The sequence below is a fragment of the Polyodon spathula genome, chromosome 8 (genome assembly GCF_017654505.1).
Source record: "Polyodon spathula isolate WHYD16114869_AA chromosome 8, ASM1765450v1, whole genome shotgun sequence".
NCBI classification, from domain to species: domain Eukaryota; kingdom Metazoa; phylum Chordata; class Actinopteri; order Acipenseriformes; family Polyodontidae; genus Polyodon; species Polyodon spathula.
Window position 1 is genome coordinate 49717104 of NC_054541.1, and position 27858 is coordinate 49744961.

Here is a 27858-nt window from a genome sequence, read left to right on the forward strand (position 1 = left end):
ACATCGTTGTTGTTATTGTGAAACTGTGGCATAAAATATTCAACAAGACTAGCAGGGCACCCTCCTGAATTCCCCTCTCTTTAAATGCCTGACGTTTTTAACCTGCCACGTGTCTCAGGACACAATGTTTTATAACCAGACACTAAGGAAATACACTCAGTGCTCACAAGTCATATTAAATCATGTTCATTCTGGGGGGCTGGACAGCCTACCTGTACAGATATGTGAGTCCTGCTGGTTCGCTATACCACACCAAGCACTGCACAAAGCGGTCACAGGTAGTGCTGGTTAACTAGTGCTATACCTGTACAGAAGTATTCACCACAACAGTCCTTCAATTCTTGCAGCTGGCTAGAGAGTGCTGGAGTATGCTATACAGCAGCTATCTGTCAAGGTGATTCGGTATGCGCTATGCGGTGTGAATGGACTGATGGAATTAGCAGGTGATCTCCTGGACATCTGGGTAAACATGAATCAAGATAAGATTCAAACCCTGGCTGATTCCATAGTGTAGGCATCTTCACGCACTAAAGAAATGGACAGGGAACACTGACTGGATGCAGCAGTCATAATACAGCTACTGTACCATTATACCAGTTTTCAAATTAATGGGGGCGCAAAAATAAAACACAGTGCACATGCTGCAGCACATCCTATTGCTCCGGGTATTAATATGCACAGTAAATAACAGTGAGTACCCACCGCCACACACAGATCACACCAATTCGGATATAACCTGCCACCTTTTCTGACACCTATAATGATAGAAGCAAACTGCTCTGTATTTCTACACGCCCTGGCCCTCGATTGAGCAGGAGCGCAGGCAGTACAAATCTAAGGAACGCACAGCACACGTAATCGAAATAGACAGCTGGAGTTCTCTCTTGTGCAGCGTTCAGCGCAGCAAGAGCCTGACTCCAAGTTTGCTGTTTAAAAAAAAAAGAAAAAGAAACAAACTACCTTCATAGTAAAGTTCAAAACAGAGACATTACATATAAACAAGAGCACGCGATCTGGGTAGGTGCTCTGAACTGTCACCCTGGGTGGCACACTTCAGAAACCACCAGAGTGCCTCGGCTTGGACTGCAATTAGGGAGCGGAGTACGGTGTTCTTTTTTTAACGAACTGGCGTCGGTTCGCAGACCAAACAGCGCAGTGGCAGACTGGGGACTCGCTTCTGTATGTGCGTGACTTTTACCCTTTTCGGTGTCGGCGGCTCTGTGCCAGTCAGTCGGAGCGAGGCAGTGTTTGTTGTATGGTGCAGCAGGGCACCTGCACGCAGGCTTGCTCTTGTTTTCAAATTGGCAGCGTCACTTCATAGAAGATTAGTCGGCTGCACAAACTCACTGCAATCACACCCACATCGCTGAGCTTTCTGACAGGTATTTATTGCAACGTGTTTTTATTTATGAATATACTTGTTTGTTTTTAGCTTACAACAACAATATTTGTTTAAGTGTGCTTTTCCAATTAAGAGAGCTCAAAATACTGTCCATTCGTTCTGTAAAATAACCTCAGTGGCTGCTCCACTGTTCATTTTTTAGGTGGCAGTACGGCACAGTGTGCAGTCTTTCTGCTTGGGCAAAGGCTATTGCCAAGAAGCCTTCTTCAAACTGGAAGCCTGGGTGTTTTGGAAACTCACATAATTCGCAAATAAAGTTAGAAAGAGTGAGCTTTATGTCTGGATGTATTTCCAATGGCTTTGTTTCTCCTACTAATCTCCAATTGTGCAAAGAAAGTGGGCTTTTTAGACGTAAATGTGAGACAGTCCAGTGTTTTAAAATTCACTATTCATTGATTTTTTTATTTACAAAAAGAACCACACCGTGCATTTTCTGTATGTTACAAAACTGCATTTTCTAGCTAAGCTCAAAGTATTTCAGATGTTCAGGATATAATATATTTAGCTCAATGAATATTTTAGCTGGCACAGCATAATAATAATAATAATAATAATAATAATAATAATAATAATAATAATAATAATAATAATAATAATAATAATAACACACAAAAAACAACAACAACAATAATAATACCAAATGAATACACGACATAGAGGAAAAAAATCCTAAATAACATTTTAGGATGCATTGCTTATTTTTAGAAAGGTTTGGCAAACAACAGCTAAGGGATTGTTCCCAGATGCTGTGAAGGAGATTGTGAGATTATCACGTGCAGTCTTGACTTGTTCTGTTGTTTTATTTAATAGTTATCAGGAAAGTGAGGTTTGAATCACCTGAGGAATGAAAACCTGCTTCAATTGCAAACACTTGGAATTTAATACTAAAACTACTACTTCCAATTATTATTATTATTATTATTATTATTATTATTATTATTATTATTATTATTATTATTATTAGTAGTAGTAGTAGTAGTAGTAGTAGTAATGTTTAGGTGATTGAAATAGACCTCATATTGTTAAGGCATGTCTTGGTGACATATTCTCAGTTGATAAATGTATTTGGAAGCACTTGTCCAAATTTGGTGAACCCTTGCTTCCACATGTGCTACCCCTTATAAAAGCTCACCTCAGTAAATGTGTGCTGTATTTTTCCATCGTTCGCATTCTTTTCCCTGGTTTTACTATGCATTTACCATGGCTTGCCATGTTTTAAAAATACTTTACCTTACCTCTAGCTATCATTTACCATACCGTCACTATAATTCACTACACTTTGCTGTGCTTCTATTATAGGAAACTCTTCTAAGTGACATGCCAACCTGGCTGTACTGAACAGGGAAAGTGGTTTTGCAACAAAACATGGCTAATATCTAGGTTAGTGGAAAGTCATATTCAGTGTCTGGATCAGTGCGTTGCAGTCTGGAATAATAAACAGCGCTCATAAATCATCATGTTAAGTATATGATATACTCAATGAGGCATCATAGCACAGATTGAAACACTTCAGTGTCTGGAGAGGCACTGGGCAATGGCGTCATTATTATATAATACATTCCTGGTGATTTTATTATATTTTTTCGATGGTGATTATTACAGCTAATCTAGCCTAACAGCCCTTGCAATGAAAACACTTTGCCTCCATAAAGAAGTATGTGTTTAAACAGTTACAGTTTATTCAGGCACTGTCTCAATCAGATTCTAATCACATTCAATCCAACTGTACCATCCCTGGTGTTTGTCTCTGCATCGTCCACTAAACTCAGATTCATCAGGCAAAGCAGCAACTGAGAACACAACAAAGAGCAATGTGTAGTAAAGCCTAGTGAAAGCATGGCATAGCATAGGTATAGAGACATGGTAAAACCAACTACAAACAGACCAAACTATGACAAATGCACAGTATCTGTTTGCAATTTCATAAGGTTTTAGTTGTCTTCTACAGTCAAAGACACTTCATATCACTTGAAAAGTTTCCTGTTGACAGATAAACAGCACTTCCCTCACCTTTATGATTGAGTTCCAGTCAATGGCAATTATCTGAGTGATTTAAAAGTCAACTGGAATCAGATTTTCCTTTCACTGGGGTGCTGACTCTTTTAATGTCTTACATGCTGGTGTCCTAAACTGACAAAGAAAAATTCTCACAAAACCAGCTAATGCAAGTGATTTGACACATACACAGGGACTGTCCTTAGACATAACTTAAGAGCCAACGATGTGCAAACTTGAAAATGCATTTCTTCATCGAGTTTAATCAGAGATTACATCTTGCCCAGGACTACAATCCTACAATTCACCTTGGAAATTACGCGTTTCTGAGTAAACAAGCAAAGTGAAATGAGCGTTTCATTTTGAATTAATACATTCGTACTTGCACCTTTAAAAGGGAATTACTCAGAGAGCATAATTACTTTTACCGCTTATTTTGCCAAGTGAAATAATGAAGTGATGTAAAAGGGAAGGGCTGTAGCTTTATGTTACATGTGCTTTCATTCTTCTCTTTAAAGGGCTGGGGAATCAACTGTGCTAATAATGCAGTAAGGATTACACAATGCCAAACACTGAATGGTGAAAAAAATCCACTGTTTTAAGAGCTGGAAAATTCATCAGCAATTCAGCTGTTGTCAAGGTACTTTAATTTACAAGGTACACCTAAAATTGAGTAGAGTAGCTTAGCATGCTTGCAATTAGTTTGCAGTTTCTTTTAGTGTGTTTTCTTCTGAATTGTCAAGTTTTCAGTTGAATGGCAGCATGACTCAGAGAATGGTGCCATACTAATATGAAAGTGTACAATGGTATTGTTACTTTGCTACCTCACACTTAGAATGTTATCCCACCAAAAGATAGTAATACACAGATAGTAATACAGAGAGGATAATGCTATAGCATGGCATTTAGGCATGCCAGACAGCCCAGATAAAATGCAATATATATATATATATATATATATATATATATATATATATATATATATATATATATATATATATATATATATATATATGAATATGAGTAATATGCAATATTTTCATGATACTTTAAAGTTGTATTTAATCTAGTAAGTTCAGAAATGTAGCTATTTTTACAATTTCTCTTATAACAGGTGTTATATGTTTTGCTTTTTCTCTTAAATTCTATCAGTTTTCAAATTGAAAGTTTCAGGACTCATGCATAGTTAGTATTTGTAAAGATTCAGTACCATAGTTTAATACCATAGTACCATAGTTTTGTTCCTGCATTATTTTTCAATTATACAAATTGTACTTTACCTGATTGTGTTTTACATACATACCATGCATGGATGAGACACTGACTGTTTAATAAAGTCATCATCATATTCACTGAGCAAGCCTGAGCAAGCCTGGGATTCTGTAATAAAGGCAGCATGAAAATGACCTCTAGGGGACCACTAGTGTTGTGCACCATTATTTTCTTGTAATCATAGCAGCATAACATGGCAATAATGTTATGCTGCTAACACTCCTAAAATGCATCAGGTTGTTCGTTCCTTTTGTTATCTGGTGCGTCTTCAAAGCCACTACCACGATAGCAACACCATAAATCATGCTGAATCCCAGCCAGATTTTCTTTGGTGAGTTGTAAGAGTTCACGTGTTAGTACCACGTGTAACATGTGCAACTGTCTCTCTGCAATAAAACGTGAGACACATTTTGTTTAAGGATCTGTAAGTCATTGCAGTGTGACCCTCACTTTAACAGTTCTTGTGATGGCTTCAGTGTGTTTTTTAACATGTATCAGTCCTACTGCAACATAAAAATACTTTGATCGAGATGATTGAATAGGGCTTGTACTGTGTGTGTGTCAGCATGCAGAACAACAATATGTACAAGTCTGACAGATTGTTTCCCGCATTTTACAGTCAATTTGAGTTCAAAGAAGGTCATGAACATGACTAATACATTCCATCCTACATATTTACCCAAGGATATCTCAGAGGCATTGCCCTGTCCATTACATCTGAGGAGGGAAACTTAAACAGGTTCCTGATTTCGACGTGCTCTCGGGTTTAGCTGTAATCGAGCATTTCATTCCCCTTGTCTGTTAAGAGTGCTGTTCCCTTTGAACAGAATTTCATTCCCCTTGTCTGTTAAGAGTGCTGTTCCCTGTGAACAGAGTTTCATTCCCCTTGTCTGTTAAGAGTGCTGTTCCCTGTGAACAGAGTTTCATTCCCCTTGTCTGTTAAGAGTGCTGTTCCCTTTGAACAGAATTTCATTCCCCTTGTCTGTTAAGAGTGCTGTTCCCTGTGAACAGAGTTTCATTCCCCTTGTCTGTTAAGAGTGCTGTTCCCTGTGAACAGAATTTCATTCCCCTTGTCCGTTAAGAGTGCTGTTCCCTGTGAACAGAATTTCATTCCCCTTGTCTGTTAAGAGTGCTGTTCCCTGTGAACAGAGTTTCATTCCCCTTGTCTGTTAAGAGTGCTGTTCCCTGTGAACAGAATTTCATTCCCCTTGTCTGTTAAGAGTGCTGTTCCCTGTGAACAGAATTTCATTCCCCTTGTCCGTTAAAAGTGTTGTTCCCTGTGAACATAATTTCATTCCCCTTGTCTGTTAAGAGTGCTGTTCCCTGTGAACAGATGTCAACATCTGAGACTCCAGGAGACTCATTTTTAGAAAAGCACTTACCGCCTGGTGGAAGCAGATAGTTTCAAGTGCTTGAGATAAAGGGTGTGAGTGAATTGCAGGAACAAAGGTGGGCAGCTCTATATCTCCTTCCCCCTCGCTCCATCATCAAAGAGAGCCAGCATCAAGCAGCCCTTACATCTGTAGCAGTTTATCAAAAGGCTATTATGTACTAGCATTGACACTGTGTTGTTCACTATCAGCAAGCAAGGGCAGTGCCTAAAATAGAACACCCCCAGCTAAACAGCATTTGTCCTGTGGTATTCAAAATGTATTCTGCAGAGATTATATATTTTAGCGACGTTTTTGGTAATCAGACATTGCTGACCTGCAGCCAAACACAGCCGATGTGTGAATGTACTTTGACTGCAAATGTTTGGTATGGGTTGAATGCAATAGCCCCTGCTTAGCACTGGGAAATTTGCACTTCATGCACTCCAATGACAGCCTTGCCTCTATTTTCATCAGACTATGCCGTGGAGAATACCTTGTCCCCTCCCTACAATCCCCTGTAAAATGATGTGACAGTTCAACCAGCCAATCATGGTACTAGATTGCATACAATGAGATAGAGAATAATGGCATAAAGACCTTCTTGAGTTTTGTAAAACCGAGTTGAAGAACTCCAGAAAATTTGCTTTGATCATTTGACTGTCCTCGACTGCAAGTGTATGTTGTCTCTTTTCTACGACCATGTTCGTCCTTAAAAGGCTACGTCAACAGGGAGATGTCGCATGACCTTTGGGTATGTCAAGGGTTACATTTCCCCATGGCCATAATTCGTCAATGTGGCACCTTATCAGTAACCCCTGCCCTGAAGCCAAACACACTATTACTCTGATTCCTCAGTACTGTTAGAGGAACGTGTTCCAGCCATTGGGAGTTCACAGTGATTATGTGCAACTGAGGTTTCCCCATCTTATTAAGTCAATATTAAACTGCTTTTAACTTGCTGTATTGAGTTTGCCTGTGCAGCGCAGGCTTATTGCAATGGATTGAAGAAATAGCAAGAAGAAACTAAAGTCACTGGAAGGTCTGGACAAATATTACATTGTGAGCTAATTAGCCTTCTATGGGTTCGTGGATCTGGGTGAAAAATACTAATTATGAACTTTGCCACTTTGGTAGTTACTAATAACTTTGTGTCTGTTTCCTTGCCAATGGGAAGAGAAGGATTTTAAGGGAAAATAAGCAGTCTTTGGCCACATGGGACTACAGTATCTTGATCTGATTGCATTTTTCACAGATTTGTGAGACATTGCATTTGTGTTAGTGCTGGGCAGTCAAAACACACTGCAACATGGGAAGAGCAGATTGGTCCAGGTTGTGATGAACAGATAACAGGAAAGACAAAACAAGGAAAACAGTTTCAGGGGAATATATACCTTTGCAACACTGCTTAGATTGGAAGTACAATCACTTTGTCTGCTAAGCCTTATGTGTTCTTCCATGAGTAATCATACAGCAATGTCTGCTTTTATGGGTAATTACATTACATGTGCTTTGCAACATTGAAGGAGAATATTATAAAGGTGGTATCATTTTAAGAAACGTGCATTTCACTGTACTATCTTAATTGTCCAGAGCAAATGTAACAGCTAATAATGGCTGTTTTAGTGTACCGTGTGGGTGGTAAATTGTTGTTTAATTGAATGTAGGTAAGTGGTTATTCATGGGCCATCTGCAGTCATTCCATGCAATAAAATCCAAACTACAACTAAAGCACCATAACTAGGCCTGGTTTTGCTTTGATCCATCTGTGCTTTTCAGCTACAGTTCACTGTAGAGCAAAGTGTGTTTGATCAGTTAGGATTCCAAATACCAGCGATCCAGAAAATTCTGGAAAGCACTGCGTTCAAGATTCAGAGTATAAAACAAACTGGTTTAATCGCAGTGAAGCATGTTACGGTTGCTTTGATTAATTACAAGGATTAGCAATGCTACAGCATACATGTTTAAACATTTGCTTTCTTTCACAATTGATTTTGATATTGAAGTGACGGTTGATAAAGACATTGCCTTTGTGTGGCTTTACCAGCTTTACCAGGTTTTGTGTTCTTCAAGAACTAATTGCAATCAGCAACATTGATTTCTGGTAATTCATAAGCATTCTGTATTTTATACACTTCAAAAAATCTGCTGGCATCCAGTCTTCACAGCTCGTTAAACCATATCCAGTTGGTTCATCGGAATTGGGTGAGCCCAATATAATTGATCCAACATTGCCAGCCAACCATGGTTAAACAGTTCTGATTGACCAACGTCCAACCCAATGTAATTTTGCTCACTGGGGCAGAAATTGTGATAAATGATGATTAAGAACAACGATCCTGGGAAATTAACACACAGAAATTAAGAGTGTTCAGTGTTACTTATATTCTTCCTTAAGTGCTTCAAAAACACACGCACATGACAGGGTTAAAGGCCATTTGTTAAACTCATTTCCAGTTGACTCTCTTGCATGACTAGCAGGAGGTGTGATTATCTACATTGCAACAATATGTACCATTTCATGCATTTTCATTTGATATCTCTATATAATTTAAAATGCTTCCCATATGGCCACGAGTAACATTACTTTACTAATAGGCTTGTAAAATTGTACTTATGAGAGATAGTCATGCTCAGTAGTTAAAAAAAATAAATACATACAAATGCTACAACACACATAGTGTACTGACCATTACCTACTAACTTCACTTCAGGGGAATGGAATTGGTGTTCCTATTATTTTTATTCAGCCTTGAACAGCCTTTTATCAGGTTGAACAGGTTTTACAGGGTCATCAAATGAAAGTAGTACATATAATTATATATATATATATATATATATATATATATATATATATATATATATATATATATATATATATATATAATGTCATCATACTGGCAGGCAGGAGCATCACAAAGGTGCACAGGCTTCCTTCTAGTGCTGATATTTTATGAGTTATTACTTTCTGTGAAAGACACAGTAAGTAATGGCAGGACTTTATTCATGATGGCACCGCATGTTGTCTGGTTTTATAATGCTGGATTGTGACTAATAGTAGTCTGGGCAACTAGCAAAATACAATAGATGTGTGTGTGACTCATCACTGGCCTTGCTTTGTAGAAAACAATGCAGTTATACCGCTAATGCTAATTGTGAGTAACCACCACTGCTGCTATAACACTGAACCGACGGGAGCGAGCTTTTCATAATCCGATCGTGAGGGATTCAGGCTACAGGCTTGTCATTGAGGATTTCATGGGTAGTGCAGGTGGCTGGCTGTTACTCCAGTTAAGTTATTCTTCACTGACTTTTAGCACAAAATAAATTGGGCCAGGGGAAGCAGCAGGCTTGTTCACTAGCCTTTCATCTGTGGGGGGCCTGGGTTTTAACCTACCCCCCCCCCCACCGTGGTCATTAGTCCACATCACAAAACCATCACACTGTCCGGACTGCACAACACTGGGCAGGCTGGAAAACAAAAAGAAAATGGCTGCCAAATAGGCAACAGAGGCAAGCCTCCTGGCTTCCTTGATGCAGCTTTGTTTTGGACACTTCCATCATCAGCACTCTGGAGATGCTTTTGCTACCTGATTGAGAACATCAGAACATAATAAAATGTACAGCTGAGAGGAGGCGATGCAGCCCATGAAAATGTACAGGTGAGAGGAGGCGATGCAGCCCATGAAAATGTACAGGTGAGAGGAGGCGATGCAGCCCATGAAAATGTACAGGTGAGAGGAGGCGATGCAGCCCATCAATGCTTGTCCAGTTCATCATAGCTGGTTGATCTCAAAACGTTGTTATGGGTTGAAGGGATCCCAATGATGTGACATCAACAACATGACTAGGCAACCCATTCCATACACTCACTACTCTGTATAAAGAAGGGTCACTTACCCTCTGTCCTAAGTCTGTCTCCACTTCTTTTCCAACTGTGTTTTTGCTGGTCTTGGTTTATGTGCTGTGATTAAAGTATTGGATAGGGGATTTGGCAGCTCATTTTAGGATAAACCGAGGAAACCACACCTACTTAAATTGTTAAAAAATTCAAACTGCATATGACATCCAGCCATTAAATTGCAAGTCTGTTCTGTGACAGTGGTGTGTCGACCACATCTGACTTTATCAAAGTGCCATGGGTTTAGACCAAGTGCTTGCAAAAGTATAAGTGAGGCTCATTACCTGCTTCAGTACTGCTGCAAAATAATGAATGTTGCACATTAATATGTAATTACAATGCTTGCTGGCATAGCGGAGTGTTAAAATTGAGTTTGTGTTTGACTGAATTTGCTTGTAGTCAGCACTCTCATCATCTGGGAGCAATGGACTTGATTTCGAGGTAAGCCTGGAACGCCTGTGCTGTTATTGAAGGTCATGTCTAGATAGGAAGGATAGCCGAATTGAGGGCCTTGCACATTCAATACACAGTCCTTTGAGAAAAGAAATAATAACATGTACACGTCAATATCACTTCCCTCAAAGGAGTGTGAGAGTAGGCCTTGAGGCTGAATTTATATGAAGATAAAAAATAAATAGAAAAATGCAGTATATACTGCTGAGAATTCCTACAGCGAGCCCTTTAGCAAATATTAAACAAGAACCACTTAGGATAGGCAGCAAACCCTTAACAGGAATCACTTGAGGTATGCAGTAAACACTTAACAGCCGTCTCGGGTAAGATGGCAAACTGGTAGGCTTGTACAGTCAGGACTGGGTAAATGCAGTCCTAGAGAACCATTCTACATCAGGTATAATGAAGCAATTAACTGATTGAGAACTTGGATGTAGGGTTAATTGGTGCAATAAAATCATTAAGAAAGACCTACATTTTCCACTGTGAGCAAATCAAAGGCAAATTGCTCACTGTCTAGTAATTGTACAGCTATGGCCAAAGGTTTATATCACCCCATATGAAACCTGGTGAATAATGCCACATTAGCATATTTAATTATATACCGCTTGTAGTTTTCCATACTAGTGAAAAACTTGAAACATTTGACATTTTCAAATCTAACACGAAATACTGTACTACTATTATGGCTTCAGGTAGACATAAGGGCCGTTCAGAAGGAACGCGGCGCACATGCTGCCTCCTTGCGTGGTGCTCTGCAGTCGCCGCAGACCACTGCTCACACCCAACGCGGCACAGGAGAGTCAGTGCCACTGCTCACACCGAACGCGGCACAGGAGAGTCAGTGCCACCGCTCACACCCACGCGGCACAGGAGAGTCAGTGCCACTGCTCACACCCAACGCGGCAGGGGAGAGTCAGTGCCACTGCTCACACCGAACGCGGCACGGGAGAGTCAGTGCCACCGCTCACACCCACGCGGCACAGGAGAGTCAGTGCCACTGCTCACACCCAACGCGGCAGGGGAGAGTCAGTGCCACTGCTCACACCGAACGCGGCACGGGAGAGTCAGTGGCACTGCTCACACCCAACCCGGCACGGGAGAGTCAGTGCCACTGCTCACACCGAACGCGGCACGGGAGAGTCAGTGCCACTGCTCACACCCAACGCGGCACAGGAGAGTCAGTGCCACTGCTCACACCCAACGCGGCAGGGGAGAGTCAGTGCCACTGCTCACACCGAACGCGGCACGGGAGAGTCAGTGCCACTGCTCACACCCAACGCGGCACGGGAGAGTCAGTGCCACTGCTCACACCGAACGCGGCAGGGGAGAGTCAGTGCCACTGCTCACACCCAACGCGGCAGGGGAGAGTCAGTGCCACTGCTCACACCCAACGTGGCAGGGGAGAGTCAGTGCCACTGCTCACACCCAACGCGGCACAGGAGAGTCAGTGGCACTGCTCACACCGAACGCGGCAGGGGAGAGTCAGTGCCACTGCTCACACCGAACGCGGCACGGGAGAGTCAGTGCCACTGCTCACACCCAACGCGGCACAGGAGAGTCAGTGCCACTGCTCACACCCAACGCGGCACAGGAGAGTCAGTGCCACTGCTCACACCAAACGCGGCACAGGAGAGTCAGTGCCACTGCTCACACCCAACGCGGCACAGGAGAGTCAGTGCCACTGCTCACACCGAACGCGGCACGGGAGAGTCAGTGCCACTGCTCACACCGAACGCGGCACAGGAGAGTCAGTGCCACTGCTCACACTCAACGCGGCACAGGAGAGTCAGTGCCACTGCTCACACCAAACGCGGCACAGGAGAGTCAGTGCCACTGCTCACACCGAACGCGGCACAGGAAAGTCAGTGGACAGTCTGTTCCTACGTCATGGCTGCATGTATAAGCAACAAACTGTAAACGCCAACAGGAAGGGAAAACTGTTTTTATACAGAAGACACAATTTATATATATATATATATATATATATATATATATATATATATATATATATATATATATATATATATATATATATATATATATATATATATATATATATATATATATATATATATATATATATATATATATATATATATATATATATATATATATATATATATATATATATATATATATAGGCATATGTTGTTTAAAATAAATAAAATATGTTGCTTTTAAAAATGGACTTTCTTTGTGAGTTTTGTCTGGTTTGCTGGGTATTGGCAAAGACAGTGTGCGTTAAAGGCATCATTATGCATTGATATTATTGAGCATTATACCCATGATCAAAAAATGAAACTACTGCCACCCCATCATATCAAACTGTAAGCGCAGCAGAAATGAGTGGTGCTGTGCATCTAACAACACAATACCTGGAACAGTGAACAGCAAACAATAAAAGATAATTGCGATCGCCGCTGTGGGTCCATACATCGCCAAGAAAAAAAAAACGGTAATACATCGCTGATGGGGCTCCATGACATCGCCAAGAAAAGAAAAACGGTGAATACATCGGTGATGCAAGGGCTCCAGTTTGACATCGCCAAGAAAAGAAAAACGGTGAATACATCGGTGATGCAAGGGCTCCGGTTTGACATCGCCAAGAAAAGAAAAACGGTGAATACATCGGTGATGCAAGGGCTCCGGTTTGACATCGCCAAGAAAAGAAAAACGGTGAATACATCGGTGATGCAAGGGCTCCGGTTTGACATCGCCAAGAAAAGAAAAACGGTGAATACATCGGTGATGCAAGGGCTCCGGTTTGACATCGCCAAGAAAAGAAAAACGGTGAATACATCGGTGATGCAAGGGCTCCGGTTTGACATCGCCAAGAAAAGAAAAACGGTGAATACATCGGTGATGCAAGGGCTCCGGTTTGACATCGCCAAGAAAAGAAAAACGGTGAATACATCGGTGATGCAAGGGCTCCGGTTTGACATCGCCAAGAAAAGAAAAACGGTGAATACATCGGTGATGCAAGGGCTCCGGTTTGACATCGCCAAGAAAAGAAAAACGGTGAATACATCGGTGATGCAAGGGCTCCGGTTTGACATCGCCAAGAAAAGAAAAACGGTGAATACATCGGTGATGCAAGGGCTCCGGTTTGACATCGCCAAGAAAAGAAAAACGGTGAATACATCGGTGATGCAAGGGCTCCGGTTTGACATCGGTGATGCAAGGGCAAGAAAAGAAAAACGGTGAATAACGGTTTGAATCGCCAAGAAAAGAAAAACGGTGAATACATCGGTGATGCAAGGGCTCCGGTTTGACATCGCCAAGAAAAGAAAAACGGTGAATACATCGGTGATGCAAGGGCTCCGGTTTGACATCGCCAAGAAAAGAAAAACGGTGAATACATCGGTGATGCAAGGGCTCCGGTTTGACATCGCCAAGAAAAGAAAAACGGTGAATACATCGGTGATGCAAGGGCTCCGGTTTGACATCGCCAAGAAAAGAAAAACGGTGAATACATCGGTGATGCAAGGGCTCCGGTTTGACATCGCCAAGAAAAGAAAAACGGTGAATACATCGGTGATGCAAGGGCTCCGGTTTGACATCGCCAAGAAAAGAAAAACGGTGAATACATCGGTGATGCAAGGGCTCCGGTTTGACATCGCCAAGAAAAGAAAAACGGTGAATACATCGGTGATGCAAGGGCTCCGGTTTGACATCGCCAAGAAAAGAAAAACGGTGAATACATCGGTGATGCAAGGGCTCCGGTTTGACATCGCCAAGAAAAGAAAAACGGTGAATACATCGGTGATGCAAGGGCTCCGGTTTGACATCGCCAAGAAAAGAAAAACGGTGAATACATCGGTGATGCAAGGGCTCCGGTTTGACATCGCCAAGAAAAGAAAAACGGTGAATACATCGGTGATGCAAGGGCTCCGGTTTGACATCGCCAAGAAAAGAAAAACGGTGAATACATCGGTGATGCAAGGGCTCCGGTTTGACATCGCCAAGAAAAGAAAAACGGTGAATACATCGGTGATGCAAGGGCTCCGGTTTGACATCGCCAAGAAAAGAAAAACGGTGAATACATCGGTGATGCAAGGGCTCCGGTTTGACATCGCCAAGAAAAGAAAAACGGTGAATACATCGGTGATGCAAGGGCTCCGGTTTGACATCGCCAAGAAAAGAAAAACGGTGAATACATCGGTGATGCAAGGGCTCCGGTTTGACATCGCCAAGAAAAGAAAAACGGTGAATACATCGGTGATGCAAGGGCTCCGGTTTGACATCGCCAAGAAAAGAAAAACGGTGAATACATCGGTGATGCAAGGGCTCCGGTTTGACATCGCCAAGAAAAGAAAAACGGTGAATACATCGGTGATGCAAGGGCTCCGGTTTGACATCGCCAAGAAAAGAAAAACGGTGAATACATCGGTGATGCAAGGGCTCCGGTTTGACATCGCCAAGAAAAGAAAAACGGTGAATACATCGGTGATGCAAGGGCTCCGGTTTGACATCGCCAAGAAAAGAAAAACGGTGAATACATCGGTGATGCAAGGGCTCCGGTTTGACATCGCCAAGAAAAGAAAAACGGTGAATACATCGGTGATGCAAGGGCTCCGGTTTGACATCGACAAGAAAAGAAAAACGGTGAATACATCGGTGATACAAGGGCTCCGGTTTGATGAAGGCAGATTTCAAACCTACTTAATGTTGTATTATACAGCTCTGGAAAACCAGAATGTTGTTGTGTGATTGCAAGGTAAATAAGTTTCATTGCTTTGAATTGATTCTTAGTAAATTATTTACTCTGCGTAATAAACCCCATCTGTGGGCTTTAAATCAAGTGGCTAGAAGAATTTACAAAACTATATAAATCTGGTGGCGTTTTCAGAGAGCAACATCGAAAAAGATTAATATATTGTAGCCCAATGAACGCAGTTATTATTTCAATAATAATTTGAACCCGGAATACTGCATTTATAAAGCAATACCAGCTACACTTCCCAAAGTTGGCCTATCTAATAACTGCTACCTCTTGTGGAATGGGTTGCTTTAGAGCAGTCAGGGCTGTTCGGAAATATTTGATTTATGCCTTGAGATTGAAGTCAGCTGGGCTGAGATAGATCAGGTGAATGTGGGGTTGATGATGGGACGTTTAAAAATGTGCTCAGGAATATTAGGTGTGGCGCTGTTTGTAAATCAAATTAAATGCATTTTATATATATAATATCTATATATATATATATATATATTGATATATATATATATATATATATATATTATATTCTATATTGTTGTATCCTTGAAAAGAAAGTTTACAAATGAGAGGAGGCCATTCGGCCCATCTTGCTCATTTGGTTGTTAGTAGCTTATTGATCCCAGAATCTCATCAAGCAGCTTCTTGAAGGATCCCAGGATGTCAGCTTCAACAATATATATATATATATATATATATATATATATATATATATATATATAGAGAGAGAGAGAGAGAGAGAGAGAGAGAGAGAGAGAGAGAGGGGGGGGGGAGGGGGGGGGATGTGATTGAAGACAGGGGGAGGATGTGATATACTATACAGGGCATCGATTGAAGACGGGCGAGGATGTGATATACTATACAGGGCATCGATGTGATTGAAGACAGGGGGAGGATGTGATATACTATACAGGGCATCGATGTGATTGAAGACAGGGGGAGGATGTGATATACTATACAGGGCATCATGGTGATTGAAGTTCTGCGCTGGGCACATGTTTTATTTTTATATGAAGATTTGTATTCATCATTTGCCCATACCATGAAAGTGGATTATAGCTCACAGCCCTTTACTGAAGTCGATAACGACGCCGAACTGCAGTTAGGTCAAGACCCTGGTGAGGACAATGAGCACGCAGATGAGCTTCCCTGAGACGGTTTCTGGCAGTTTGTACAGAAATTCTTTGGTTGTGCAAGCCCACAGTTTCATCAGCTGTCCGAGTTGCTGGTCTCAGACGATCCCGCAGGTGAAGAAGCAGGATGTGGAGGTCCTGGGCTGGCGTGGTTACACGTGGTCTGCGATTGTGAGGCTGGTTGGACATACTGCCAAATTCTCTAAAACGACGTTCATGGCGGCTTATGGTAGAGAAATGAACATTCAATTCTTTGGCAACAGCTCTGATGGACATTCCTGCAGTCAGCATGCCAATTGCACGCTCCCTCAAAACTTGAGACATCTGTGACATTGTGTTGTGTGACAAAACTGAACATTTTAGAGTGGCCTTTTATTGTCCCCAGCACAAGGTGCACCTATGTAATGATCACGCTGTTTAATCAGCTTCTTGATATGCCACACCTGTCAGGTGGATGGATTATCTTGGCAAAGGAAAAATGCTCACTAACAGGGATGTAAACAAATTTGTGCACAGAATTTGAAAGAAATAAGCTTTTTGTGCGTATGGAAAATTTCTGGGGTCTTTTATTTCAGCTCATGAAACGTGGGACCAACACTATATGTTGTGTTTATATTTTTGTCCAGTTTATAATGGGGCCTATTAATCCTAACATCACAGATCAGCAGTCAATATCATTCATGAATATGTCCAAAAACTTTCATTGGGAATTATGCACGCAAAAGGTGAATCACATAATGATCACATTTAGGCTATATAATATGACATGTTGTCACAAAGACGACCGGAGTGGGTGGCGTCAGACCAGAGCCAGGAAATAAACAACAAGAGGTGGAGTTTGGTGGAGCTGAGCGCTTGCTTGCGCTCAGCATTTAATAATTAAACAGAACAGAAAATAAAAAGGTTGTAACTAACAAAAAACACAGGACCCGGCACATTCGTCAAAACAAAAGAGACAAACAAAACGAACTATAAAGACAAACGCGGTGAGCTGATTTAACGATTATTCTTATTCTTACTCTTATTATTACCTCTGTCTCCAATCACGTTCTCCACTCACCGAACACACAACCCCGAGCGGGTGAACACATGCTGCCTTTATGCAGCTGTACTGAGACTCGATTGCTAATCAATCATTCAATTGCAGTCACAGTACAACTGCACGTGAATTAATAAAGTGCAGTTCCCCCTTGCTCACATATTACAATTTACTTGCATGTGAAGTGCTGTGCAATCCTCATGCCTAAATACAAATATACATTTTAAACACTTGTGTTATACAGACCCGTTTATATCCTGTGTACCGATGATTATACACCAACATTAAAACACAACACATAACACAAAATATACACGGGGGCGGGCACTTTGCCACATGTATACAGGTATATATGCATGGATAATTGATATGTGAATACATATATAACAAACACACACATATAAATATTTTGTGAAAAAAACTAAATGAAACAATTGTATGTTATTATTCATAATCCGTTACTTTACATTTGTACAGCACCGAGATATTTTGTTGGAAAATGTGAATAATAATTTCAGAAACATAGAAAGTAAAAAGTCAATGAGGATTGTGTGGTAAAACTTGTTTAAAATGTTTCAGATAACGGGGTCTCGTTGTGTTTACAGAGCCGAGTGTCGCTGCTGTTTAAATCAAATTCACGATATAGACTCGCATGGCGTGTGTGTGTTTGATGTTCATGATTTTGACACTCAAAGGTCTGCTTCACTATCTTAGCAGGGGCAGCATTTCATTCTGACACTGTAGAGCCACTGAACAGATCCCAGTGTCGTGTTAGCACAATTTAAACACAATTCAGACTTGTGTTGCTCCATGAGGCACAGGCATTTTTAGTCTGGGATTTTGGGGTCCAAAATATTGAACAGCACTTAACATTTTGTCAAGGCTTTTGCTAAATGTTTCCAGCACTACAATGTCTCATTTGCTTTGTAATCCCTTATGAATTGTGCACAATCTGTTTAGCACATCATGTGCTTAGTATTTCATTTGTATTTCCTGAACACTAGCTTTCCAGACCGCAAGTCTCTTCTTCGGGTGTGAGTGTAGCTTTAGAGAAGCAGGTGTTATTGCTTACATTTCCACTTACCCTTGAAGAAGAGAGTCGAAGTCCTGAAAACTAGTTCTTGTATATCATAGGCTTTGTTTTGCTCATTTGTTTTAAAAGCACTTTCAGTGTTGAAACTGCTTAATCAAACTGATGCACACATTTCATTGGGTTTGTTTCTATTTGTTCCAGTATATTTCTTTTTTAGCCAATGCAAACATAATTACCAGCTCCCCATTAGTACCCAGATATTCTAAGCACTTGCAAATTCGTTCACTGAAGAGCAGAAATAGTTTGCAAAAGGTCCCGTGTTTAAATATTTGGATAAGACCATGGCTCTTTTTTCTGTTGTGCTCTGCAGAATAAACAACCACCATAATGTTAGCGATTGTCTTCTTTTCTGAAGCATGTAATTCTTCATTATATTTTTTAAGTATCTGCATGCACATGATAAACACTTACTCTGAGCAGACCCTGACCTGCTCCTGTTTACTCTGCAATAGCAGGGATTGCAAAACACTTGTGGGTGCGTGCCGTACAAGCATTTACAGGCATGGCACAGTACACTGCACTATTACTAGACTGCTTCCTTCCAGGCACAGCAAGAGGCACGTCCTTCTTTACTCCATTATAACACCGACACAGAGATGCATCTTATAGGTTTGCTTTGGATCTATACAGTATTCTAGATGTGTAAATCAATGAAGTTGGACCATCCCGTATAAAAGTTTCCATTAGTAAAAGCAGAGTTTGATAAAGTATAGTAAAAGCATGGGTAAGCACTGTAAAGCCCAGTTAGGTATGTTAAAGCATTTTATTAAAAAAAAAAAGCATAGCAAACTGGTGAACTTTGATAAATGTATAGTATAACTGTGGGAAAAGCATGGTCAAAGAACTATGATAAATGCATGGTATAACCATGGGAAAAGCATGGTTGAAGAGCAACATTACAGTAAAAAAATACTGGGGTAATCTTTTATAAGGGATCTCCTGCATGTTACATATTTTTACTGACGGAAGTAAGACACAGGTCTGTTTAAAGTATCTAAATAGTGGTTGAACCCTTTGTATCTGTCTGAAGAGTGATTCTTCCTGAGCCTCGTTTCACAGTGCTTTATTTGCAGTAATATTACTGCAGTAAGCAGCTCTACCAATGGCCCGTATAGTGTCAAAGATCAATTTTAAGGCACTTGTGGCTTCCATTTGCTCAACAATGTGATTCCACAAGTATGGTCATTCTTGTTATAAGGCTGAAACACAAATAGCACAGTCTCGTAGCTGCGGCTCCCGACTGCAGCGTTATAAGGGGGAGCACTCTGTAACCCTGCAGATTAGAAGATGTGTTTGGAAGTATGTGTTTGGAAGACATCATGACATGCCTTGATTTTCAATTACTGCTGTCACTATGAGCAACTGCACACAGCGGCACATGCACCTGCCACTCACACCACTTTGTGGAAAGCATTTGCGTACAAATGTATTTTATACACATAAAATACAGCAGGATTAGCATTGGTAAAATACCTTTGAACACCCTTTGCATGTTTTTCTGCAGCTCTGATTGCTATCTGTAGTTATTGTGAAGGAGCTTGTAAATTATTATTATTATTATTATTATTATTATTATTATTATTATTATTATTATTATTATTATTATTCAGACAAAAAACTATTGTTAGCTTGCTTTTTTTAAAACAACAACACAACAAAAACATAAAAGAGCAATTCTGATTCAATTGTCATTCATTTTGAGGATGCTAAATAATGCATCCCACTTCAGAATAAACCTTAGTAGCTATCTGAAAACGCAGACCTGCAGGTAATGTGTTTTTTTATTGAATGCTCGATTCTCATTGCCTCTGTGCAGTGAATTACTCATGCCCTTGTATTGATTGTCTGTCTGTAGTATAAAGCTGCTCAGAAGAGAATGATAGTTATTTTATTGACTGGTGATCAGACAGGTGTCAGCTGGCATCAGCCCAATCACATGCACTGTCACTACTTTCAGTGTTGTTTGGCCGGACAGATGCAGCGTTTCACCGGGTTTCACCCTGGCTCTACAACTTTGCTCCTGTTGCAGTATGTTAAATTACCATGCCACTTTCTTGGGTACTACTCACCCATTACTTTCATACACCTAAAATACAGCCCTGTCTTGGTAGATCATTGTTTCACAGGGTAGGCTGTGTTTATGGACAGTGTTTTGCAGCCCTGTACAGAGAGATCATTGTTTCACAGGGTAGGCTGTGTTTATGGACAGTGTTTTGCAGCCCTGTCTTGGTAGATCATTGTTTCACAGGGTAGGCTGTGTTTATGGACAGTGTTTTGCAGCCCTGTACAGAGAGATCATTGTTTCACGGGGTAGGCTGTGTTTATGGACAGTGTTTTGCAGCCCTGTCTTGGTAGATCATTGTTTCACAGGGTAGGCTGTGTTTGTGGACAGTGTTTTGCAGCCCTGTCTTGGTAGATCATTGTTTCACAGGGTAGGCTGTGTTTATGGACAGTGTTTTGCAGCCCTGTCTTGGTAGATCATTGTTTCACAGGGTAGGCTGTGTTTATGGACAGTGTTTTGCAGCCCTGTCTTGGTAGATCATTGTTTCACAGGGTAGGCTGTGTTTATGGACAGTGTTTTGCAGCCCTGTCTTGGTAGATCATTGTTTCACAGGGTAGGCTGTGTTTATGGACAGTGTTTTGCAGCCCTGTCTTGGTAGATCATTGTTTCACAGGGTAGGCTGTGTTTATGGACAGTGTTTTGCAGCCCTGTCTTGGTAGATCATTGTTTCACAGGGTAGGCTGTGTTTATGGACAGTGTTTTGCAGCCCTGTCTTGGTAGATCATTGTTTCACAGGGTAGGCTGTGTTTGTGGACAGTGTTTTGCAGCCCTGTCTTGGTAGATCATTGTTTCACAGGGTAGGCTGTGTTTATGGACAGTGTTTTGCAGCCCTGTCTTGGTAGATCATTGTTTCACAGGGTAGGCTGTGTTTATGGACAGTGTTTTGCAGCCCTGTCTTGGTAGATCATTGTTTCACAGGGTAGGCTGTGTTTATGGACAGTGTTTTGCAGCCCTGTACAGAGAGATCATTGTTTCACAGGGTAGGCTGTGTTTATGGACAGTGTTTTGCAGCCCTGTACAGAGAGATCATTGTTTCACAGGGTAGGCTGTGTTTATGGACAGTGTTTTGCAGCCCTGTCTTGGTAGATCATTGTTTCACAGGGTAGGCTGTGTTTATGGACAGTGTTTTGCAGCCCTGTCTTGGTAGATCATTGTTTCACAGGGTAGGCTGTGTTTATGGACAGTGTTTTGCAGCCCTGTCTTGGTAGATCATTGTTTCACAGGGTAGGCTGTGTTTATGGACAGTGTTTTGCAGCCCTGTCTTGGTAGATCATTGTTTCACAGGGTAGGCTGTGTTTATGGACAGTGTTTTGCAGCCCTGTCTTGGTAGATCATTGTTTCACAGGGTAGGCTGTGTTTATGGACAGTGTTTTGCAGCCCTGTCTTGGTAGATCATTGTTTCACAGGGTAGGCTGTGTTTATGGACAGTGTTTTGCAGCCCTGTACAGAGAGATCATTGTTTCACAGGGTAGGCTGTGTTTATGGACAGTGTTTTGCAGCCCTGTCTTGGTAGAACATTGTTTCACGGGGTAGGCTGTGTTTATGGACAGTGTTTTGCAGCCCTGTCTTGGTAGATCATTGTTTCACAGGGTAGGCTGTGCTAATGGACAGTGTTTTGCAGCCCTGTCTTGGTAGATCATTGTTTCACAGGGTAGGCTGTGTTTGTGGACAGTGTATTGCAGCCCTGTCTTGGTAGATCATTGTTTCACAGGGTAGGCTGTGTTTATGGATAGTGTTTTGCAGCCCTGTACAGAGAGATCATTGTTTCACAGGGTAGGCTGTGTTTATGGACAGTGTTTTGCAGCCCTGTACAGAGAGATCATTGTTTCACAGGGTAGGCTGTGTTTGTGGACAGTGTATTGCAGCCCTGTCTTGGAGATCATTGTTTCACAGGGTAGGCTGTGTTTATGGACAGTGTTTTGCAGCCCTGTCTTGGTAGATCATTGTTTCACAGGGTAGGCTGTGTTTATGGACAGTGTTTTGCAGCCCTGTACAGAGAGATCATTGTTTCACAGGGTAGGCTGTGTTTATGGACAGTGTTTTGCAGCCCTGTACAGAGAGATCATTGTTTCACAGGGTAGGCTGTGTTTATGGACAGTGTTTTGCAGCCCTGTCTTGGTAGATCATTGTTTCACAGGGTAGGCTGTGTTTATGGACAGTGTTTTGCAGCCCTGTCTTGGTAGATCATTGTTTCACAGGGTAGGCTGTGTTTATGGACAGTGTTTTGCAGCCCTGTACAGAGAGATCATTGTTTCACAGGGTAGGCTGTGTTTATGGACAGTGTTTTGCAGCCCTGTCTTGGTAGATCATTGTTTCACAGGGTAGGCTGTGTTTATGGACAGTGTTTTGCAGCCCTGTACAGAGAGATCATTGTTTCACAGGGTAGGCTGTGTTTATGGACAGTGTTTTGCAGCCCTGTACAGAGAGATCATTGTTTCACAGGGTAGGCTGTGTTTATGGACAGTGTTTTGCAGCCCTGTCTTGGTAGATCATTGTTTCACAGGGTAGGCTGTGTTTATGGACAGTGTTTTGCAGCCCTGTACAGAGAGATCATTGTTTCACAGGGTAGGCTGTGTTTATGGACAGTGTTTTGCAGCCCTGTACAGAGAGATCATTGTTTCACAGGGTAGGCTGTGTTTATGGACAGTGTTTTGCAGCCCTGTCTTGGTAGATCATTGTTTCACAGGGTAGGCTGTGTTTATGGACAGTGTTTTGCAGCCCTGTCAGAGAGATCATTGTTTCACAGGGTAGGCTGTGTTTATGGACAGTGTTTTGCAGCCCTGTCTTGGTAGATCATTGTTTCACAGGGTAGGCTGTGTTTATGGACAGTGTTTTGCAGCCCTGTACAGAGAGATCATTGTTTCACAGGGTAGGCTGTGTTTATGGACAGTGTTTTGCAGCCCTGTCTTGGTAGATCATTGTTTCACAGGGTAGGCTGTGTTTATGGACAGTGTTTTGCAGCCCTGTCTTGGTAGATCATTGTTTCACAGGGTAGGCTGTGTTTATGGACAGTGTTTTGCAGCCCTGTACAGAGAGATCATTGTTTCACAGGGTAGGCTGTGTTTATGGACAGTGTTTTGCAGCCCTGTCTTGAGAGATCATTGTTTCACAGGGTAGGCTGTGTTTATGGACAGTGTTTTGCAGCCCTGTCTTGAGAGATCATTGTTTCACAGGGTAGGCTGTGTTTATGGACAGTGTTTTGCAGCCCTGTCTTGGTAGATCATTGTTTCACAGGGTAGGCTGTGTTTGTGGACAGTGTTTTGCAGCCCTGTCTTGGTAGATCATTGTTTCACAGGGTAGGCTGTGTTTATGGACAGTGTTTTGCAGCCCTGTACAGAGAGATCATTGTTTCAAAGGGTATGCTGTGTTTATGGACAGTGTTTTGCAGCCCTGTCTTGGTAGATCATTGTTTCACAGGGTAGGCTGTGTTTATGGACAGTGTTTTGCAGCCCTGTACAGAGAGATCATTGTTTCACAGGGTAGGCTGTGTTTATGGACAGTGTTTTGCAGCCCTGTACAGAGAGATCATTGTTTCACAGGGTAGGCTGTGTTTATGGACAGTGTTTTGCAGCCCTGTCTTGGTAGATCATTGTTTCACAGGGTAGGCTGTGTTTATGGACAGTGTTTTGCAGCCCTGTACAGAGAGATCATTGTTTCACAGGGTAGGCTGTGTTTATGGACAGTGTTTTGCAGCCCTGTCTTGGTAGATCATTGTTTCACAGGGTAGGCTGTGTTTATGGACAGTGTTTTGCAGCCCTGTCTTGGTAGATCATTGTTTCACAGGGTAGGCTGTGTTTATGGACAGTGTTTTGCAGCCCTGTCTTGGTAGATCATTGTTTCACAGGGTAGGCTGTGTTTATGGACAGTGTTTTGCAGCCCTGTCTTGGTAGATCATTGTTTCACAGGGTAGGCTGTGTTTATGGACAGTGTTTTGCAGCCCTGTCTTGGTAGATCATTGTTTCACAGGGTAGGCTGTGTTTATGGACAGTGTTTTGCAGCCCTGTACAGAGAGATCATTGTTTCACAGGGTAGGCTGTGTTTATGGACAGTGTTTTGCAGCCCTGTCTTGGTAGATCATTGTTTCACAGGGTAGGCTGTGTTTGTGGACAGTGTTTTGCAGCCCTGTCTTGGTAGATCATTGTTTCACAGGGTAGGCTGTGTTTATGGACAGTGTTTTGCAGCCCTGTCTTGGTAGATCATTGTTTCACAGGGTAGGCTGTGTTTATGGACAGTGTTTTGCAGCCCTGTACAGGGAGATCATTGTTTCACAGGGTAGGCTGTGTTTATAGACAGTGTTTTGCAGCCTTGTCTTGGTAGATCATTGTTTCACAGGGTAGGCTGTGTGTATGGACGGTGTTTTGCAGCCCTGTACAGAGAGATCATTGTTTCACAGGGTAGGCTGTGTTTATGGACAGTGTTTTGCAGCCCTGTCTTGGTAGATCATTGTTTCACAGGGTAGGCTGTGTTTATGGACAGTGTTTTGCAGCCCTGTCCTGGTAGATCATTGTTTCACAGGGTAGGTTGTGTTTATGGACAGTGTTTTGCAGCCCTATACAGGGAGATCATTGTTTCACAGGGTAGGTTGTGTTTATAGACAGTGTTTTGCAGCCTTGTCTTGGTAGATCATTGTTTCACAGGGTAGGCTGTGTGTATGGACGGTGTTTTGCAGCCCTGTGTTGGCAGATTATTATTCATAGGAAACAAATATCTTTACTTCCTTTGCAATTTAACTTTTCATTGCTGTTGATAATTGGGCTGCTGTCTACACTAATCAGTGCCCTTTTACAGTTCTCCTTTCCAGAAAACAGGAGTGTTGGTTAAAGACTGGAGTTGCTGCTTAGAAAATGGTTTTGAAGGTGATTGAGTAGGATAATTCCTGCCAAAGGCAATACACCGATCTCTTTTAAATATTAAACCAGTACACACACATGCAAGTTCATCGAAGTCCCAGACTGCATTGGAACCTCACAGGCCTCATGCTCCAGTCTGAGGTAGTGCATACATACATGTAAAAACTGTTGTCCTATTCTTATGTGTACTCAATAAAGGATTTCATTTTTTAATTCCTTAACTTATTTACGACACAAATAAGGGTTAACCAGTTAATTAATGTTTGTCGAATTGGGATAGAACCAGTTTTTAGGAAGCTAGGAGTCTGTAGAAGAGATCTGAGAATATTGAAGGGAGCTGTTGTTGTTCCCCAGATAGACAGACCCTAATAGAGCCACATCTTGAATAAGAACCCTTCATTGCATTTAACAGATGTCTATCTGTATGAAACATGAACCAGTTAAATGCTCCGAGTTATGAAGGCTCTTAGTTTGTGACTCATGCATGAAAGATGTATTTATAAAAAAGGAAGAGCTCAACAGCATGAGCTATTCCAGGAAGAATGGGGAGAAATAGTTAGATGCTTTACTTAATATGACATTGTTATTATCTGTAGGAAAGTTTACGGAGCTGACTGTTTTTTAGAAAAGCTTTTGGAATGGCTGTGTTCTCTTCATTAGGTACTGAGATCCGACACCCACCCTGCCACGTGTTTCAGTGTATACTCTGTTGAAGGGACTCCTTTTGACAGCTTTTCTAAATACAGTGCAGCCCCCTCCTTGAGACCAGCCTGACATGTAGACCAGCGCACCATTGAGACCCCTTTCTCTGTGTGTGCACTATTAGTCAATTGTTTGTCATTTAGTCATATATTTATATTCGTACCTTACAGAATAAACGTGGCATTCAAAAAGACAATAGTCAAGTGTGGCTCATGACAAAGTCACTGTTACTGCTGATTTACTCCTCACTTGTTGACAAAAGAGACATGTGCACAGTGGGGAAAAAGGCTTGGATAGCACACAATGTTTAGTTGTAGTTGTAATCTGCCTATAATTTTACTTTGTAAGATGTTTGTTCGAAATAAAAGTGGATTCCCAAAATAATATTTTTTGTGTGTGTGTGTCAGCCAATGCGTGTGTGTATGTGTGTGTGTGTGTGTCAGCGTGTGTGTGTCAGCCTATACGCGTGTGTGTCTGTGTGTGTGTGCGTGTGTGTGTGTGTGTGTGTGTGTGTGTGTGTGTGTGTGTGTGTGTGTGTGTGTGTGTGTCAGCGTGTGTGTGTTGCGTATGTCAGGGAGTTTTGAGCAGAAATTAGAGCTGTGACCCATTTATATCTCTGATATAAATCAGAACTACTGTATCACTGTGAGATATTGAATATGTCCTGGTTTGCCTATGTAATAAATCATGTTGAAATGCATGCTGGATGATACCTGGGCTGGGATGAGAAAGAGTACGAATTGCATCTGGCTGTTAAGCAAGCAAGCTGACCTGCACAAGAAGGGAAGTGGATAAACACGCTGTAATTGTGGCCATTTAGAGAACAAGCAATTCCAGTAACAAGCTTGCCTGTTGTTCTCACAGGCAAGATAATTCTGAGACTTGAATGCAGTGGGTCCTCAAAGGAAGAGCATAATAACGACCTGGGGGAGTTTGTCATGGTTCTAATAATAACGTATTCCAAACACATGCATTGAAATGTACTCTGTAAAAAGACCTCTGTACAGCATATAATGCTGGTCATGTCTCTAAGTTAAATTTTAAATGTCAGTGTAAGTACCTTCAAATGTCATTTGACTTTCTTTACATTTTCTTATTATTGTATGTTATGGTGTTTCCAATCATTGTGAGTGATTCTGTGGTCTGTTGCTATTGTTGCCTTTCTCTAAGTCTGACTTTACCTGCCTTTACCTGCCTTTACCTGACTTTATGTGACTTTACCTGCCTTTACCTGACTTTACGTGACTTTACCTGCCTTTACCTGCCTTTACCTGACTTTACGTGACTTTACCTGCCTTTACCTGACTTTACCTGTCTTTACCTGCCTTTACCTGACTTTACCTGACTTTATCTGCCTTTACCTGACTTCAAGCGGCTTTGAGCAGCTTTGAGCTAAGAATGCTAAGTGCTGTGACTGAATAGACTTCCTCATTCCATTCAAATCATGTGACACCATGACCTTTCAACTCTGCCAGCCCCATCTTATATATATAGAGAGAGAGCGCTGCCAATAATTCAATAAGCTCTTGCTTTTTTAGTTGTTTAATTGAGAATAATGACATTTTTTATAGGACTGAAGTGAGAAAGGCAATCTGATGGGACAATGTAGGAGCATAAGAATCACCAGGCATTTGCATAGCCTTTGTATAAGGCAGTCCCAGCAAGTCCTGGATCATTTTTTCAAACACATTGAGTTATTCTAAGTTTTTTTTTTCAAAGTCTGTTTTTAAGGGTAGAATACAGTTTGATGTCAATGGCACTGTTGCAGGCTTCACCTATGATTTTATTGACAGAATAATATCCATTTGTTGCAGAGCTAAAGCAGAAGCATTTAAAGAGAAGTGTGGCATTCGTATGAAATATCACAGT

At 41.6% G+C, this 27858-nt stretch overlaps 1 protein-coding gene across 2 annotated transcripts in view; it reads left to right on the top strand.

Annotated features, from left to right (window-relative positions):
- Positions 1-1053: 1053 nt before the first annotated feature.
- LOC121320116 (protein shisa-like-1a) overlaps positions 1054-27858 on the top strand; it is a 79722-nt gene continuing 52917 nt past the window's right edge. The window contains exons 1-2 of one of the 2 annotated variants that reach the window (XM_041258356.1): positions 1054-1382; positions 3916-4037. The gene's annotated coding sequence lies outside the window, so the exon portion shown is untranslated. The remainder of the gene's footprint in view (positions 1383-3915; positions 4038-27858) is intronic. The other variant, XM_041258357.1, reaches the window with a different exon arrangement.